Here is a 20,349-nt window from a genome sequence, read left to right on the forward strand (position 1 = left end):
TACCTTTGCCAATGTGTATGTTGATGCATGGGCAGTGTAAATTTTCCTGAAAGAAGAAAAGAAAGATAGTATATGATGTTAGTCGAGGCTCCGGATGGCAAAAGCCTGCAATCTAACGAACCTGAAGCCAACTTTATAGAATTTTTAATGCTCCTCTTATTTTCACCTAACTACCTTTGGTCAGAGCCTGGCCTTGCATCGATAATTTTGGAGAGAGATTTTTTATGCACGACAGCCGGTATAGAAAATCCAACGTAAAATGTATCATTTTATATGATTGATCTACATAATCATCATTTTTTAATATGTATTTAATATGATCTAGAATATCATAATATAGAAAGAATATTTTTGTCCAACCACTTTGAATAACAAAAATAATCTTATTTTTTGAAAAAAATTATTACACGATGTGTATATTAAGACATCCTGTGTTATATTATGATATTTCGTAGATAAAAATTGTAATTTTCTGGATATATGATGTTATAATATGGATATAGTTTATCATTATTTTTTTTAAAAATAAAAATATTTTTATTATTTAAAATTTTAAATAAAAAAATAAAATTATAAATATTAAATATATATTTAAAAATAACGGCAAAATAGATCATGCCTGGTTTTTTAAGCTGCTCACGGTGTACGAAAAAAATTTTAATTTTAAAATTTTTCACCGGCCCAACGAAATCCAACTCATACAAAGCAGATTTTGCTCGGTAGCTCCTATCATCTGCTCTTCTATCGTCTCGCCACGCTGTCTAGAAGTTCCTGCCGCAGATTGCCCGCACGATGGAAAATACAGCGTCCCCCAGGATCCAGCCACGTCATTAACAAATGGACGGGGGGATCACTTAAATCGGCTGTAACGGAGGGTACGCATATCATCAAGAAAAAAAAAAAACATTATACGTGCGCGATAAAATGACAGCTGGCACTACGCGGATCAGGACGAGACCATCGCCATCTCCGCTCCTATAAATAGGGCCCGCCCCTTTCTCTCGCTTCGGTTCCCCTAGGCGACAACAGAGAGATAGCGCAGGTCAGGCGAAGGAAGCAACTCCCTCGCTGGTGGACTAGAGGTGTTCCCTACGAGTCATTCGCCGATCAGAATGTCTCATTGCTTTCGGTATTCTATCTCTCCTCTCTTCTCTCTCGTTCCCTTCTCTCTTCTTGTTCTTCCTTTTTATGTGATTCTTTGTGCTGCGGGGGTTTTGAGCAAATGCCGAAGTTTTCTCTCCTCAGGTTTCGGTTCTTGTTTCACTTTTTTGTGTTTCTTGTTCCAATGAGGGTTTTCGTCGATTCTTGGAGGGTTTTGGCTTCTGGGTTTTGATTCTTAGTTTTTTCGCTTTCTTGGGTCGTAGGTTTCTTGGGTCGTATTATCGTTGTATTTCTTGTTTTAGTTTCAAAAAACTGAAACTTACGGAAGCTACAATGAGGTAACCAACGGGTTCGGTTCTTGTTTCACTTTTTTGAGTTCCGGTAGACATTAACTGTTTTTCCAATGAGGGTGTTCATCGATTCTTGAAGGGTTTAACTTCTGGGGTTTTGATTCCACATTATTTTCTTCTGTTTTTTTGGTTCGTATTACCCTTTTCTTTTTCTTGTTTTAGTTTCAAAAGAGCTGAAACATGTGGAAGTGATGCAAGGTCGGTAACTCAACCGAGGAGATGATGAAGAAAGAGAGGATCTCGGTCGGTAACCTAAGGGTTCGGTTCTTGTTTCACTTTTTGCGTTCCAGTCGAAATTAATTATTTCTTCTTCCAATGGGGGTTTTCATTGATTCTTGGAGGGTTTCAGCTCCTGGGGTTTTGATTCCACGTTAGTTTCTTCTATTTCTTGGGTCGGTTACTTTTTTTTTTTTTTTTTTAGTTTAAAAAAGAGGAAATGATGCAAGGTCGGTAACTCAACCGATGAGATGATGAAGAAAGGATCTTGGTGCAGTGCTGGTTGACATAACGGTAATTTGGACCAAGTTCGGTATTTGGTTTCTGTTCTATTTTTAATTTTCACGGTGCTACTGAAAATATGGTGCAGCGTTGCTTCCTTTAACCAAATATGAATGAAATTTTTGACCAAAAAGAGGGAAGAGGGTGAACGTAGTATGGACCTTATCAATGATGGTGGCTTGGATGGAGGGAGGACTCTGATGGAAGTGATTATGAAAGGAGATGATCAGGAGGATCTGGGGTGTGGTGGTGGAAAGAGATGACGAGAAGGAAGTAAGGAATAGGATATTGTACGAAGATATACAAGATGTAAGAAACTTTCCTTTGTTTATATACTGCTTATTTTAGCATTATCCGTAGACAAATCTCCAACCAAGGGGACTCTGTTGAGTTCAGGTGAAAATATATTCTGTTCTTATATTTTATTGTAAAGATCTGAAAGCAATATAGTTTGCTAGTGAACTCAGTTTTAATATCACTACTGCATTTGTGGTAATGTTGTGGATAATATTTCTTGAAGTTTTATTCTTTTTCACTCTGTCACCCAAAATCACATAACCAGTTCTTGTTCTTCTCCAGTTTTATTCTTGTTTGTACTTGTACAGTATTTGCATATACACATTTCATTAAATCCATTGGAATTGTGAACTATATTTGTATCTGGAAGCATTGTTTTTTCTTTTCTACACCTGAATCTTTTATTCTTGTCTCTGTGAAACTAAGGAGAATTTGCTACTTCAGGCTTTTTTTTTTCCGAAGTTTCTTTTATATCAATCTTGAGTTTTATTTATTTTTTCATGGCTTCTTAGGAAGAAGCTTCATATTGCTTATGATCTCTGTTAGCTTATTTGACCCTTTTTAATCCAAATTTCTTGAAGTTCTGTTCCTTAAAAACACTCCCTGCAGAAGTCATATGTTAGCTTGTTAGCCTTCTTCATTCACTATTCTTGTGCATAATTATGTCTTCAAACCATTATTTGTCACATAGTTTGTTCTCAGAAAGTGTTTGTTCTCGGAAAGTGGTTGTGTGGTTTTTGTTCAGCATTATTGCATTTTTGTGCCTTTAGTCATTTTTGCTACAATTTTCCATCCATAATCTGATAAAACTATTTCTGAGTTTTTTTTTTTTTGTTTGAATTCTAATGTTTTATTGGACAGTCATACTGGTATGGGTAGAAATCATGCCTACTCTGCTCCACATTGGCTTGGAGCCAAAGTCTTGGTACATTTTCAATTATCTGGAATTAAGACAGGAATTGCTGTACTAAAACTCTGATAGCTTACCAAAAGAAGAGGTGGTGTCTGAGTGTCCTGTCATTATTTACACTTACTGCACTCACAGCCTGCTCAAGCAAGTGCTTTATGAACAGAGAACTAGCAATTGCAGGTTATATGAGTTCCCCTCATTTTAGGGAACTTATACTTTATTAATAGTGATAGAATGAGCAACAAGTGCATATCACATTGATTGTTCTTCATACATGTTGCCTATTCTGCTTTGATTTTGTGGTTTTCTTGTGTGCTCATGTGCATCTTACATTGGATTATCTGATAACTCTAGTAATTTTAGAAGCGATATTTTTTGTCAATTCCTGCATTTGTTATATATTATAATTTTTTTAAGGCTGTTGAAGGGTTTTTGGATGCTAAACTTGGTTTACGTTATCAAATTTATCTTTTAAATTCTTTCATTTTGTCTTAAATTTTGTAAGGCGGCAATGCACCAAATTAATGTCTCCAGTTGAATGTAAATTTTGAAAAGTGAATTCAATGCAAGGAGGAAGCATGTTGGTGTATTGGTCTTACTACGTTTGAGCAGGAAGTGACGTGTCCTCATCCTTGTTTATATTTTTTTTTTATTTTGACTCTTTTGTAGGGCTTACTCCAAAATTGTGCATTTATAGAGAGTTGAGCCTTTTTTTACTTTGCTTTTTCTTTTCTAGTAGCACTTGATTAACCGAGGCTTTTGATTTATGATTATTGTTAGTCACGATTAGTGTTTGTGTCCAATTTTTTTGCATTGCTACAAACTTTCAAGGCAAAAATATCAGTTTGGGTTCTCTGGAGCAGATGAGCATCCAGAATGCAGTGCAGAATTTTCAAGGCACAACAAAAGACTCTGCCTGCCACTACCACCAAAAGAGAAGTTCCTACCTCTGTTACTCTCATGATTATGGTACTTGCAATGAACTCACATTATCATTTTATATTATCATCGTGCTGCAATTTATTTGAATCAATGCTGTCTGTGATTTAACTATATACTAGCATTCTGATAATGCACTAAGGAGTTGCGGATACATATGCACTCTTTCTGTCATATATCCTTCATGTGATTTAGGGCAGCACGTCAAGTGACCTCTAACTCATATGATGCTAGAGTGGATGGCAGATCTGAGCACCCAAGGGTGCCCTCCTGTCAAGGACTATTTGAATCATAAAATGGACTTATTTGTATTGGGACTTATTAGCCTTCTGGTGATAATAAATTACCTTTATCATTTTAATGAAGAATCGCACTCTATGTTTGTTAAAATGTTCAAGACTATCATACATCTTGGTGAAGTATGAAGTGACATTTGCGCACAGCCTGTATTTTGTTTCAACTTCTTTGGATCTCTTTAAAATTGGTACTTATTCAATTTCTGAAAATGATCACAATGTCGGAAGAAGTATGAAGATGTTTGCTTGTCTAGGCAGGCGCCTGGATCATCCATGCATTTTCAAGTTATGGGAGTGAAATTTCGGATTAGTCCAAACTACTTGGCAAAGTTTCTTTAAGCAAATGTTTCAGTTGTTGTAAGTTCTTGTAAACCTTTAAGCAGAGATATTAGCTTTTAACCAGTATAGGATTATTGAGAAGCCACTGTTTGTAACTCCATACATCACTTGGACAAAGATTCTTTGATGAGTTTTACCATGGGATCTATAATTATTTTCCTTTGCAAGTGCTTCTAGAAACATTAAAGGAGGATATGAGATTCATTTCTATAAATGTCTGACATCTTGCAGTTGAACAGAATCAGAGAACTTCCTCAGAATGGTAAGATAGTGGCAAAATATTCCGACATCCTGATGTATGTCTTTGATTGTTATCATTATGCTAGTTATATGTAGAGACTCATGCACACATGTCAATCTCAGGCGCTGTTTTTATTTTTTCTGGACCGGTCAGTTACCAGCATGATTCAGCCAGTTGAATTGAGATGCTTTAATCTGTCTCCTGAAACCCTCTCCAGCTCTCCCAATGCTCTTGAAGCCGTCACCTCCCCTCTCTCTCTCTCCCTCCCTCTCTCTCCCCCTCTCCTGCCTTCTCTGGCCTCTATCCGCCGACAACTCCCTAACGGTCTCCCATCCACATCCGACTATGATGACATCTCTGCTAGGTGAGTTCTCTCTCTCTTAGTCCCCACTGTCTATTCTGGAGTCGTCAGAGAGCTCGAAGCCCTTGTGAAGCCCATGCCTCTCTTGTCTCTCCCTCTCCCCTATCCTCCAGCCCCTATCCTCCGGCAATACCATCTGATGGCATACTGTCCACATCCCAGCCAGGTGAGTCCTCTTTCTCGCTATCAATCTCCACTGCTAGATCATAAGGCCTTGGCCTTTCTCTCTCTCCCCTTTGTCTCAAGTCTTAACATCTAATGCAGGTTGGGATATTGATTGGAGGCTTGTTGTTTTAGGGACTGCTGACTCATCTTGATTTGATTTGTTGTTGATCAACAACTTTACTTGATCATGCCTTTGTTGATGCCAAGTAGCAGAGCAGAAGAATGAAGTTTGAAGTGAATATCTTTAAACAGGACTTTCATCCTAAGGGCAAAAAACACGTGCAAGTTGCATGAAGATTTAATGTTGGTGCTAGCATTCTATATCCTGGATTCCATGTAAATTTTGAAAGGCGAATTCAGTGCAAGGAACAAGATGGTCTTCTAAGTTCCGATCAGGAAGTGACCTTTCCTTCATCTTTTTGTGGATATTTTATTTTTTGAGCAGATTCTGAATATTTTTCTCTTAGTCTTGTGCATGGACTGCTTGCTACAGAATGTGTGTTTATAAAGAGCTGAGTCCTCTTTGACTTAGTGGCTACCTTGTGCACACTGCAAGAAATTTTCAGGTCAAGACTTGGTTCCTGCTAGTTTATGTCTATTGATAATGAAGTGCAGAAATTTAAAGTGTAGAGCACATTACTGTTTCTTCCACTTGCCATGAATTGTGCAAAAGTACATAGTGCTGCCATTACTCTCATGGTTCTGGTATTCACAATAGACTATCATTGTGATGCAATTTATTTGAATCATATATACTGTCTGTGATTTAAATATATTCAAGCATCATTCCCTTAATGCACTATAGGTTGTACTCTTTCCATCTTTCATGTGAGTTGGGACAGGCCTAAATAATCTCACTTAAGGGTGGCACTCCTGTCAATGAATCCTACTCATACCTTAAATATTTCGGTAAAAAGGCAGGTGCATGGGATTTGTTGTGAAAATATGGATGATCTGAGAGTCGTTTCATTGCACAGAAGGATGTAAGGAAGGGATTTTGAAGAAAGCATGAGAAAGAGATGTGGAACGCCATACGGTGTCAATTGTTCAACTTGTCTCTCTCCTCTTAGAAATGTATCGAGTTCCTTGGGGACCTATTTTGGTGGTGTTTATATATTCTGCTCATGTTGCATATGGTGTTGATCATAGTGGCATTTACCTGATCGTAATATTAAATTGCAATAATGCTTCTTGCTTCTGCTTCTACCTTCAAATAGGTTTTTCTGATTGTCATTTTTGTTTGTACAATATTATAGTTGTTGCTTCTGCCCCTATTGCAGAGAGTTTTTACCTGATTTTTTTTTTAATTTATAAGCATGTGATGATCTATGTTTTGCTTTATCTTGCGTAACTTCGGGTCCACTGACTCTAATACAAGATGCAAAACTTTCAGCCTTAAGTGTATTTTCCTATTTATTATATTTCAGTCTTTATAAAGACCCGTCCTTAAGAAGGTAAATAAGTAATTTGGGATTCTCTATTTTTTTGGGCAAGTATTTCCCAGGCAACATTTAGACAAGAAAATAATTTATCCATATTTTTGTATGCATTGGAAAATGACTCCGGAAACTGTTATCTATGTTTTTTTGCATTATTATTTTTCTGGATAAGTTGCTAAGATCTATTCATATTTTCTATAATACTTTTTATTTTATATATATATATATAGTATGTATTATGATTTATTTATATTACATATAATTTAATATATCATATAATATGTATTATTATATCTTGTTATTTTAATTATAATTATCTTGTAATAATAGGTTATATTATAATAAAACAATAAAAAAAAATTTTAATATAGGATAGTGTATTATATTATAATTTATTTAATAATATAATATAATGTAACATAATGTTATCATGGTAATATAATATAGTATAATAATATAATATAATAATATAATATATTATTGTAAAAAATATATATAATAACATATTATTATATGATAATAACATTATATCAAAATATAGATATTATAATGTGTTAGATTATATTTTATATGATATAATATATAATAATATAATATAGATATGATATTATAATATTATATTTTTAATATTTTTGTATTTTTATATGGTCAAGAGTAAGGCTTTCCTCCTATTTTATAAGCAAATGCTGTCTATGAAAAAATAACTTATCTACCTAGAGAAGCATTAGAACATCAATTGGTTGATCAATGGGAAAGTTGACCAACATTCCCATGATATTTACCCACCAACGAATGGACCCTATAAGTGTATATATCTGACTCATCTAAATCCACAGTCTTTTCCAATCTTGCTTCTCCAGGTTAAGGGTTGGTTAGTTATCAAGAGAAATTTTTGTCAAAATAGATGTTCTGAGCTATTTTTTTTTTTGTTTGTTTCAAACAAGATGAGACTGTTAGTGTAAAAAAAATTGGTTGCTGAATATCATTTTTTTTTTCTGTGCATGTACTATTGACAACTGCTTTATCCTTCCAGCTAGGTTTTCATCTTTCTTGGAGGATTTTAGCATATCGGTATTTAATTCTTGGTTTGCATTCTTGTTTGTATTTCAAAAAAAAAAAAGGCTGAAAGAAAGAAGTGATATAGGGGCGGTTGACCAGAAAGAGAGGATCTTGGTTTGCTGGAGAACTAATTTTGGTTTTTTCGTGTGTTTTTTTTTTGAAATTTTCATTGCCTGTGAAAACATGGTGCAGTGTTCTTTCCTTTCACTAAATATGAATGAAATATTTAACCAAAAGAGGGCAGAAGATGAAGGTTGTATGGACCTTTTCAGCTGTGGTGGCTTGGACAGGGAGGGCTTTGGTGGAAATGATGATGAGAAAAGAGGATCAGGAGGATCTGGGATGATGTGTTGGAAGTGATGGGAAGGAAGCAACGAATAGGATATGGTAATAAGATATACAGGAGGTAAGAAAATTTTGATTGTTTATATAATTCTTATTTTAGCTGTATTCTTACCCAGTAGATGTAGTTATTCTGTTGATAAATTCTCCAACCCAGAGTTCAGGCGAAAATGTGCTCCATTCTAATATTTCGTCTAAAAGAAAAATCTGAAAATAATGTGCTCTGATACAGGTGAACTTACTTTCAGTATAATTACTAGTTACACAACAATATATAATCTTTTCAGTGCCTCTTATTCTTCATTCTTTCATTATGCAATAAGATGGGCCTACTATAAGAGCAAGCATCATGTCTGGGTTGTGTCTTCTCTGTGCCACATTGGCTCGGAAGCTGTCTGGGGGAATTTTGAGCTGTCTTGGAACAAAGGCAGGAGTTCATGTACTCGAACTCAACAACTCGCCATCAGAAGAGATGGTATCTGAGCGTTCCATCATTATTTATACTTTATGCACTCACAGCCAGGGGAAGGAAGTGCAAAACTAATGGACGGCAGTCACAAACAGCTAAAGGGGAGCACAAAACTAGTGGGTTATCTCCAACGTTTCATCAAAAATGTGAAATAATCCTTGTTTTTATGGAGAGGATATGAACCCTTCCTATCTTTTAGTATCTAACAGAGAAAACTGTACAAAGAAGGTGATATTACAGCCAGTTACAAGAGGATGAAATGAGGAACTCTTCCATGCATCAAACTGCTGGGTCTCTCAGAGATAAAGCAGGGGACATTAGCAGTCAAAGTACAGCAAGAAAAGCATGGCAAATTGGACTGGATGGAGAATCGTCTGGTCAGAAGTCACAGTAACGATCTGGTCCCAACCAGGTCTCTTCTTCTTGAGAACGCTCTTGATTCTCCACGTGGTCCACAGTCACAGAATGAGGCTATGCCTTAGATCCCCAGTGATAGTTGAAAAACTGCTAAATGCCTTTTGTGAAAGAACAGGTTAGCAAAAGGTGATTAATGGTCCCCAAGGTTGAATCACAATAACAATCACCTCTTATCTGGCATTGTCTGAAGACCTTGGCATGTAGCTTGGTTTTAAGAGCCAACTACATAAAGATCTTGGCTTTCTCTGGAACCTTGGCTTTCCAAAGCTGTTTGTGGACATTCAGACCATACCTTCTGTATCGATGAACTTGCAAGGAGGATATACTGGGAAGTACTTATCTTTAGAGTGAGGCCTATCAGTAGTTATTTTAAAATTGATTTTCAACCTGATACTACCTTGATCCCTGAAATATTACAATTGGCTGATAGGCAAGGAGGACACCTAGGGGAACACTCTTTTTTCTTTTTTCGATTGGACGAACATATAAGCTAAATTTTTCTTTTTTTACAAAGCTTCCCGAAATAATTAAGAAAAGCCGATTTTTCTATGATTTTCTTTCTGATTTTCTGAAATTCATAAAGGGGTCTTTCTACTTAATAGGCATAAAGATGACTGCTTTAAAGCTTTAAAGCCTCTTTTTCCTTTCATTATATGCCTTGCCCAATTTTCCATTGCTTTATTAATTAAATAATTTCACATTTTAATATTTTAAAAGTCCTATATTGGACATAAAAATAAATAAATATCCATCTAAATATTAGTCCTTGTCTTAGGTGGTATAATTTTCCAACTAACTTGGTCTCACCTATAAGTCTTTATTCATTCAACATCACAAACAATTACCTCGATGCATTAGATTTGATGATGATTTTATTAGGATTTGATGTCTTGAGATTTGACCTATAAGAAACCCACAACGAGGTTTAGGATGACGAACGGAGTCCAATGAGTCCAAGAACAATCCAAACAGAGTTCAGACAGAGAAATAGCGTGTGAAAGAAGGCCAGGGTGTGGTGGCATGGCCCATAGAGTGGTGGAGGCCGGTGGCGGTGCAGCCAGGTCCGGTAGCGCGGGTCCATTGCATGGTCGGGCATGTGAGACCGAGGCCTAGGCAGGCGCGCGTACGGGCATGCGCGCGGGCCGGCCCAGAGAGTGCGCGAGGCACCCAGGCCCCATTTTTTCTCGCGGTCCATGATGGATCGTGGGGTGTTGCGCGGTCCACACGACCACTGTAGACCGATTGAGCATTTTTCGTCTGATTTCTCACAGTCTATGTGGACCAAAGGAGGTTTCTCAGGCGTTTCTCGTGGCTCACATTGTTTTTGGTGGATCGGGGATTCATGTTGCGCGATCGGATGGTTAGGACGGGAGTCGATCTTTGATCTAGCAGCTGGAGAGGCAGTTTGATGCAAACAGGAGTCAGTTTTCGATCCAATTTAGGTTTTGAGGCCTATAAACTCATCCTGTGGCAACAGAGACTAGTGTGGTGGTTCGACAGAGACCTGAAATCCATGGAGTAGAGAGCAACAACAGCCAATAAAAAGCAGAAGTATAGAGGTGCTTCAGATAGACTGTCAAGCAGCGGACAGCGGTCGTTCAGGAGTTCAGAGGATCTCCTGCATTCTAGTGAGAGCTTTATAAGAGTAGCTTCTAGTTGAGAGAGATTGTGTATAAGGGTTGAGAATGTGAGAATCTCCTCTTGTACTTGTTCCTTTCTCATAGTGAATCTTTGCATGCCCCATGGAGATAAGTCTTGGGCTAATCCACGGACTTAATTTTTTTTTTGTTTTGTATTTATTTATTTTTCTTTCTTTCTCTTGCTGATTGAGTGCAATGCGAGTGGTAGCGAAAAAGTCCTATGGTAGTGGTGTCCTGACTAGACATCCCTAACAAGTGGTATCAAAGCTCAGGCAGTATCAGTGCACGATTGTCAAGATCATGACGATGCTGATCGAGATTGAGGAAGATGGAGAAAACAAGTTCAATCAAGGTGGAGATCAGTTGGTTTGATGGAAAGAGCAATTTCTCTCTCTGACAGTCGAAGGTGAAGGATGTGCTCATCCAGCAAGGGTTGATCGATGCTCTCTTATACGAAGAGATGTCGATTACCATAGAGGTAACGGTTTGAAAGCGGCTCCGGATACAGACGGTGAGTACGATCCACTTGTACCTAACGGATGATGTGGTGATCCATGTACTTGGTGAGACTTCTTCGATAGTGCTGTGGTCGAAGTTTGAGTTGTACATGACGAAGTCTCTCACTAATACTTTTTCTCTAGAGACAGTTCTACCAGCTGTAGATGACTGAGGAACAGAGCGTGCAGGAGCATCTCAGCCACTTTCAGAAGATCCTCACCAACCTCCTCAATGTTGGTGAGAAAGTTGAGGAGAAGACCAGGATGTTGGTCTTGCTGGTGTCGCTTTCTCCATATGAGTCCTTGGTGACTGCTCTTCTAGTGGGGAAGAGCAATATCCAGATGGATGAGGTCACCACGATGATTCTTCAGAACAAGATTCTTAGACGGGAGAACCCAACTTCGAGCTCAGACGGCAGCTCAGCTTTGACGATTTTTGGAGGAGCAGGAGACGGCAGACGGAGCGATAGGAGATCATGATGAGAGTGATCCAAGTCCAGAATGAGAGACTTGAGCAAGATCAGATGTTATCAATGTGACGAGTTGGAACATCTAGTCAGAAATTATCCTCAATTCAAGGATCGGATGCGGGCTACTACAGTGACGGCCTGTAGCGAGTCAGAGAATGATGTCCTGGAGATATCTGATGAGGTATCTACTTCTTTCCAGTAGTGAATTTTAGATTCTGCATGCATCTATTATATATGTTGCAGAGAGGAGCAGTTTGACTTTCTGGAAAGCAGTGAGGGCACTGTTCATCTGTCGGATGGATCGAGCTGTGCGATCAAAGGTATCAGGATAGTCAGCTGGAGGACACATGGTGCAGTGAGGAGATTAGGGGAGGTCTGATATATATCCAGCTTCAAGAGAAATCTTATTTTTCTCAACAGACTGGATCGACTGGCTACAGGTGGAGAGCTGATGGAAGAATCCTGAAGGTCATGCGCGGCAATAGGATCGTGATGCAGAGAAAGTAGTATAGACGATACTACCTCTTTGCAGGGAGTCTAGTACGAGATGGAGCTCCAGGAGCAGGTGGATCGGGCATGAGACGAGAGATCCGGAAGGATGACAGACGATGTCGTAAGGTGAAGTTCCTATTATCGCAGAAGACTATGCTGAGCAGGTCTCAGGTCAGAGAGGACAACACGTGATGGAGATGGGATTGAGCGGTCTGGCTCGACTCCCATGTTTGTCCATCCATAAGCAGCAGGCATTTACCTCAGGGCATGGGGGCGAGAGATAAGCTCTCAGAGTTATTGTGGAGGTCAAATATTGAGTCGAGAGAGATTGTTAAGATTTGATGTCTCGAGATTTAATTTATAAGAAGCCCACAATGAGGTCCAGGACGACGAACGGAGTCCAACGAGCCTAAGAAACAGTCCAAACAGAGTCCAGATGGAGATATAGCGTGCGAAAGAAGGTCAAGGCATGGTGGCACAGCCCACAGAGCAGCGGAGGCCGATGGTGGGCTAACGGAGTCCGACGGTGGGCCGACGAAGGCCGGCAGTGGGCCAGTGGAGGTCGACAGCGGCCCAATTTGCGGACGTGCTGGCTGCCACCATTTTTTCTCGCGGTCCATGGTGGACCGCGGGGTGTTGCACTGTCCACGCGATCGCTGTGGACCGATCGGGTGGTTCCTGTTCGATTTCTCACGGTCTACGTGGACCAAAGGAGGTTTCTCAGGTGTTTCTCGCGGCTCACTATGTTTTTGGTGGATCGGAGACTTATGTTGCGCGATCGAACCGTTAGGACAGGAGCCGATCTTGATCTGGCAGCTGGAGAGGCAGTTTGACGCAAATAGGAATCGATTTCTGATCTGGTTTGGTTTCTGAGGCCTATAAACTCACTCTGTGGCAACAGAGACAGGTGTGGTGATTCGGCAGAGACCTAAAACCCGTGGAGTAGAGAGCAACAGCAGCCAATAGAGAACAGAAGTACATGGGTGCTTTGGATAGACTATCAGGCAGCAGACAATAGTTGTTCAGGGGTTCAGAGGATCTTTTGGATTCTAGTGAGAGCTTTATAAGGGTAGCTTCTAGTTGAGAGAGATTGTGTATAAGGGTTAAGAGTGTGAGAATCTCCTCTTGTACTTATTCCTTTCTCATAGTGAATCTTTGTATGTCCCGTGGAGGTAAGTCTTGGGCTGATCCATAGACTTGATTTTTTTCTTTTGTCTTGTATTTATTTTTTCTTCTTTCTCTTGCTGATCGAGTGCAGCGCGAGTGATATCGAAAAGGTCCTGTGGTGGTAGTGTCTTGGCCAGACATTCCCAACAGATTTTAAGGAACACAACCTTTGATACTTGAATGGATAATATGGTCAAGGGATGTATCTAATTGTCGCATTGGTCTTAATTCATTTGAACATGAAGTGACTTGTCCTCATCCTTGTTTATAGTATTTCATTTTGACTCTTTTGTTGTAGGGCTTACTCCAAAACATGCGTTTATCAAGAGTTGAGCTTTTTCTACTTTGCCTTTTCTTTTCTACTAGCAGTTGATTAACTGAGGCATTTGATTTATGATTATTGTTTGTCGCAATTAATGTTTGTGTCTAATTTGTGTGCATTGCAACAAACTTTCAATTCAAGAATGCCAGTTTGGGTTCTCTGGAGCAGATGAGCATCCAGAATGCAGTGCAGAATTTTCAAGGCACAGCAAAAGACTGTGCTTGCCACTAGCACGAAAACAGAAGTTCCTGCCTCTGTTACTCTCATGATTATGGTACTTGCAATAAACTCATATTATCATTTTATATTATCATCGTGTTGGAATTTATTTGAATAATTGCTTTCTGTGATTTAAATATATACTAGCATCCTGATAATGCACTAATGATGTGCAGTATACATACGTACTCTTTCTGTCATATATCTTTCACGTGATTTAGGGCAGCACATCAGTGATCTCTAACTTATATGATGCAAGAGTGGATGGCAGATCTGAGCACCCAAGGGTTCCCTCCTGTCAATGAATCCTGGTCACATCCTTAAACAGATGTCTGTAAAAGGGAAAGTGCATGTGATTTGTCATGGAAAATATGGTGAACGGATATGAGGGGTGGTTAGGTTGCAGATGAGGGTCTGATTAGGGGTTAATGAAGAAAGCATGGGAAAGAGTCCTGGAGCATTACAAGTCAGTATATTCTAGATTCTTTTTTTTTCCCTATTTTTTATGAGTAAAAAACATCGATGTTTCTCATCTTAGAAAATCATTGATTTATTGAGTGATGTTGTTTAGGTTGTGATTTAATATTCTATTCACATGATGTATGGTGCTGATCGTGGTGGCATTTAGCTCTTATTGTACAACAGTATATACATTTGCTTTATGTTTGTTGCTTCTGCTCCTACAATGGAGTATTTATCTTATTTTGATTTTTTGTTATACAATACATGAATATGCTATGCATTTGTTGCTTCTTCCCCACTCCTGTAGATTATCTGGTTTTTATTTGTTTATAAGTATGTGATGATCCACTTTTGTTTATGAGTTTATCTTGTGTAACCACAGTGTCTAAAATGAGATGCAAATACTTCCACCTTTATGTTTACTTTCCTGGTTATTATATTTTATTCCTTCTAGCTGTATATTTTTGGCTGCTTTAAATCTTCCAGTCCTTTCCAACCTGGCCCTTCCACTCAAGGTCAAATAGTTTTAAACAGAACTTTTTTTTTTCAATAAAGTTTTGAGCCCAACCTATTCTTCAAAACTTAACTTTGTTCCTTTTTTCTATTTCTTAATTATATTCTTATAGTATGGGGTTTTCTTCAAAGAAAATTGAAATAAAGGGAGGTGAAGCAGGGTTGGTGCTTCTAACAGAGTAGATGGTGAAGAAAGAGATGGTCTTAATTCAGTGCTAGAGAACATCACAGTAGTTCGGACCTAATCTGGTTCCTTTTTCTTTTTTTTAGTTTTTGTTTTTCAGGTTTCTCTTTTACTTGTTTTTAGCATGTTTGATCAGAATTAAATGAGAACAAAGTTGAGAAGGAAAACAAAATTTACTTGCACAATTTCCACACTACTGGGATATGGTACAATGTTGGTACTTTGAATGATATACAAAAGGAAAAATTTTAACAGAGTAGAGGGAAGAGGGTGAAGGCTATGTGGAACTTGTCAATGTTGGTGTCTTGGATGGGGAGGACTATAACGACAGTGATAATGAGAAAAAATGATGATAATGTTTGGGGTGCTGATGCTGGAAAGGGATGATGAATAGGAAGCAAAGAATAGGGGAGATTGATAATAACATACATGTGAGGTAAACAATTATCATTTGTTTATATTACTGGTTAATTTAACATTATTTTGCCTAAAGTATTATAGTTATTCTATCAGTGTTTGCTCCAATTCAGGGGGCTGTGTTAGAAGAGTTCAGGTAAAAATGCACTCAGTTTTAATATTTTGTTTTAAAAAATCTGCAGATATTGTACTTTGATGCCATCGAACTTGTTCTCAATAACACTACTGCATTCGTGACAATATTTTACCTTTCCAATGCCTCTTACTTTTTTTTTTTTTCATTTAAGATAGGAGCTGGAACAGGGTAGACATGTGCCTGCTCCATGCCTCATTGGCTTGGAGGCAGAGTCTTGGTAAACTTTTAAGTGGTAAGAAGCAAGAGAGTTAGTGTACTGGAACTCAATGGATCTCTGAGAGCCCATCAAAGAAATATGGGCTTCTCGTTATCCTATCATTATTTATACTTAATGCACTCTCAGCCAGTTTAAGCAAGTGTCTCGAAAACTGAAGACTAGCAATTACATGTTATATAGCTTCCCTTCAGGTTAGAAAAATTTCACCTTGGTAATAGTGATAGGATGAGCAATGAGAGTATTTTCACATCGCCTTTTTTTGTTGCAAATTGCCTATTTTTTGATTTGTTATTTCCAGTTTTCTTGTGGACTCCATACACATGAGAGATGAGATGTTGGGTTTTATTCCCTAATCCAATAATCATTGTATGTTTAGAATCAATATTTTTGCATGATGCTAGTGGCTTCCACATTTCTCTGCATTTGATATTCACTGGATTTTGGTGCTCTGTAGTATGGTAGAACAATATATATTGGATTGTCTAAATACTATAATATATATTTTTTAAAGAGTGTTGGGGAGTTCCTAGAAGCTAAATTTGGTTTATGTTATCAAATTTATTTTTGAATCATTTGATTCTTATTTTAATTGATAAACTTAGTTGTGCACTCTAGGGTTTTAGGCTATTTTGTGTAGCCAATGTTTTTGGAAAGTACTCTCCCTGCTTATAGGGAACATCGGTAACAAAAAAGGAGCAATCTTTTTATGTTCTCGGAGGCTTTGAAAGAATCGAAATAGTGTGACGGTTTTGATTATCTGTCTTCTTATGATTTTTGTGTTTGGAGGCTAAATCTTCATTTTCCTGCTTTGCACTTAAAGTTTGAGCCTTACCATGCTTGAATTTTTTATGGCTTTTCTTTTTGTATTCCAGGAAAAGGTATGGCCCACAGCTCAAGCAAGCAGCATGCAAGAATCATTAATGTCTATATCTTTTTGAGAAGGTAAGTGACCTTAGATCTACTGCAATGCATGAAGCCATAGAATTTTCTTAGCCTTCTGATTTGCAATGACATATATTGCCCTGTGAATTCTCTTTGGGATCTAAACTTGCTTATTGTTTTTAATATACATTTATATTAGAAACTGATCTCTCGTGGGTGTTCTTTCACTGAATTTCTTATGGAATACACTACATTACTTTATGGTGGGTAAACTATGATCATGTTGAAAATCAAAGTTTATTTGATGTAGGAATGATAGAATCATATATCCTGGTAGAGTAACAGTGTTCTCATGATTTGATTAGCCATGACTCTTCATTTTTATAGGGATTAGCTAAATCATCAGGCTTTGTTTTAAAACAAAACTCTTTATTTAACTATCACATATTATGAAGCAGCTTCCATATTCAGTTGTATTTTAGTCTTTAATTGTTGCATTTTTTTGAATTGTTCCTATTTGTTTTGTTGCTCTCTGGGGTACCAGAATGCTAAATGTATATAAGTCTATAACTATTTGGGTTTTGTTGAATCTTCTATTCTCCATCTTCTTATTTAGATTTATTGCCTGAATGGTGCTAGCTTTGGAAAATGGAACCTTCTATCGTTGTTGTTTGAATTGTCATCACCTGTGCAATAGAAGGAAGGGGTGGGGGGCCTTAGGTGAACAATTGTGAGAGTTTATTTCTGGTATGATTCAATCATCATCTTGGAGAAGAGTATGTGTATCTTTTATTTTTTGCACCATTGAACAATTTTTCTTTCAGACTGATGGCACTTTCCTAATACTCGTGTAATAGCAACTTGTGAAGCTGTCGAACGAAGTGTTGCAGCTGCAGAGCATATCTCCCAGGTTAAGTGGTCATGTACTGATGGTTGTAGTTCCTTCTGCATTGCTTGAGTTGGTCTGGGTGCTAACTAAGCTATTTGCAGTTAATGAACATCTTTAACTCATATCTGTGAGAATATCCTTTTTTTTTTTTTTGCAATGCATTGGTACGTATTTACTGCTCAACCACATCCTTGCAGGCAAAATTTAAATGCATTTAGTTTGCATGTGAGTATTTTGGAATCTCTATGTTTTTGTAATCTGACTAACAAGAAAAATAATTTCTATTTTTTGTTCTGAAGGCACCATAAAGAGCATAAATTTGATAAGGCTTCTTCCCCTGTTTTGTACATTATTACTGGACTATTTGAAGCATAAAATGGACTTGTTTGCATTGGCACTTATTAGCTTTCTGGTGAAAATAAATTACCTTTTCATTTTAATGAAGAAAGCACGCTCTCTCTTTATGAAAATGTTCAAGACTATCATTCATCTTCGTGAAATATGAAGTGACATTTAATCACAGCCTGTATTTTATTTCAACTTTTATGTATCTCTTAAAAATTAGTGCATTTTCAATCTCTGAAGATTATGGTGCTGGTTAATTATCAAATAATGATCACGATGTTAGAAGAAACTTGAAGATGTTTACTCATCTAGCCAGGCACCTGGTCATCCATGCATTTTCAGGTTATGGGTGTGAAATTTCAGATTAGTCGAAACTGCTTCTTGGCATAGTTACTTTAAGCAAATGTTTCAGTTGTCGTAAGTTTTCATTGTAAACCTTTAAGCAGAGAAAGGTTAGCTTTTAACCAGTATAGGAAATTATTTAGAAGCCATTGTTTGTAACATGCATCACTTGGATGAAAATTCTTTGATCCGTTTATCGAGGGATCTATAATGAATTTTGTTTGAAAGTATTTCTAGAAACATTAAAGGAGGATATGAGTTTCATTTCTATAAATGTCTGACATCATGCAATTTAGCAGAATCAGAGAACTTCCTCAGAAGTGTAAGATAGTGGCAACATATTCTGGCATCCTGATCTATGCCTTTGATTATTATCTTTATACTAGTTGTATGTAGGCACACATGCACACATCAACTTCTGGCTCTTTTTTTTTTTAATTTTAAGGATGGAAAGTTGAACATAGTGTTTCAAATAAGGCTCACTGAATCATACCGAACTGGTCAGTGCGGAACATACCAAATCGGTTTGGTCAGTTACCGGCATGGTTTGGCCAATCGAAACGAGATGTATTAGCCTCTCCCGAAACTGCCTCCAGCTCTCCCAATGCCCTAAAAGACCTCACCTTCCCCCCCCCCCTCTCTCTCTCTCTCTCCTGCCTTCTCAGGCCTCTGTCCTCCGGCAAGGCCTCGCCTTCCTGTCTCTCCCTCTCCTATCTCGCCTTCCGGCCTCTATCCTCAGATGATGCCATTTGATGTTATACCATCCGCATCCAGTGACAACGTCCCGGTCATGTGAGTTCTCTGTGTGTGTGTGTCCCCACCATCAGATCTTGCTGCCTCGACCTCTCCCTCTCTCTGCTTCTCCCTCTCCACCCTCTCCCTCCCTCTACCTTTGGTTCAGGTATGCCTCAATTCGGTATGGTACTTAATGATATTATAGCTAATCAGTCCCCAGTTAGTATGACTCTTCGTACAAGTTGGTATAACCTTGGTTTAAAGACTTAAGATGCAGTGCAGGTCCAGGATGTTGATTGGCAGCATGTTGTTTTAGTGGTTGCTGACTCATCCAGATTTGATTTGTTTTTAGTCAACAGCTTTACTTGATTATGCCTTTGTTGATGCCCAATAGTAGAGTAGAAGGATAAAGTTTGAAGTGAATAGCTTTAGCCATGACATTCATCCTAAGGGGAAAAATGCATGTGCAAATTGCATGAAGATATAATTTTGGTGCTAGCATTTTGTATCTCCTTGATTCCATGTAAATTTTGAAAGGTGAATTCAGTGCAAGGAACAAAATCACCGTCTTTGGTCTTATTAGCTCCAATCAGCAAGTGACTTTTCCTTCATCTTTTTCTGGATATTTTATTTTTGAGCAAATTCTGAATATCTTACTCTTACTCTTGTACGTGGACTGCTTACTGAGAGCCGAGCATTCTTTGACTTAGTGTCTAACTTGCGCCCACTGGTAGAAATTTTCAAGTACTTTTAAGGTAATGAAGTGCAGAATTTTTAGGGTAGAGCACATTATTTTGTTTCCCACTCATTATGACTTGTGCAAAAGTACTTAGTGCTGCCATTACTGTATTATACTATCATTGTGATGCAATTTATTTGAATCATATATATTTTCTGTGATTTCAATATTTGCAAGTGTTTCCTTAATGCATTATAGATTGCAATTTAAATATACTCTTTCCACCATTATATCTTTCATGCGAGTTGTGGTAGAGCCCACTAATCTAGCTCAAGGTTGGCAGTCCTGTCAATGAATACTAATATCTTAAAATATTTCTGTAAAAAGGCAAGTGCATGTGATTTGTTGTGAAAATATGGATGTTCTGTGAGTGGTTTCATTGCAGAGAAGAGTGTGAGGAAGGGATTTTGAAGAAAGCATGATAAAGAGTCATAGAGCATTATATGGTATCAATTGTT

General features: G+C 37.8%; 1 long non-coding RNA gene across 26 annotated transcripts; it reads left to right on the plus strand.

Moving 5' to 3' along the window:
* Positions 1 to 1,000: 1,000 nt before the first annotated feature.
* On the plus strand, positions 1,001 to 17,750 carry LOC105032305 (uncharacterized). Of its 26 annotated transcripts, none has more exons than XR_012138930.1 (14): positions 1,001 to 1,129; positions 1,614 to 1,709; positions 1,873 to 1,975; positions 2,086 to 2,258; positions 3,988 to 4,125; positions 5,094 to 5,335; positions 5,446 to 5,498; positions 5,597 to 6,063; positions 8,268 to 8,401; positions 13,953 to 14,085; positions 14,207 to 14,496; positions 16,832 to 16,901; positions 17,458 to 17,588; positions 17,666 to 17,750. It is a non-coding gene; the product is annotated as an uncharacterized lncRNA (long non-coding RNA). The 26 variants fall into 26 exon arrangements; XR_012138941.1 differs by adding an exon at positions 4,962 to 4,992 and having other exon boundaries at positions 4,020 to 4,125; positions 5,094 to 5,498; XR_012138946.1 differs by adding an exon at positions 4,962 to 5,026 and having other exon boundaries at positions 1,873 to 1,961; positions 2,038 to 2,258; positions 5,094 to 5,498.
* The last annotated feature ends 2,599 nt before the right edge of the window (positions 17,751 to 20,349 follow it).

This window comes from Elaeis guineensis, chromosome 2 (assembly GCF_000442705.2).
Source record: "Elaeis guineensis isolate ETL-2024a chromosome 2, EG11, whole genome shotgun sequence".
NCBI classification, from domain to species: domain Eukaryota; kingdom Viridiplantae; phylum Streptophyta; class Magnoliopsida; order Arecales; family Arecaceae; genus Elaeis; species Elaeis guineensis.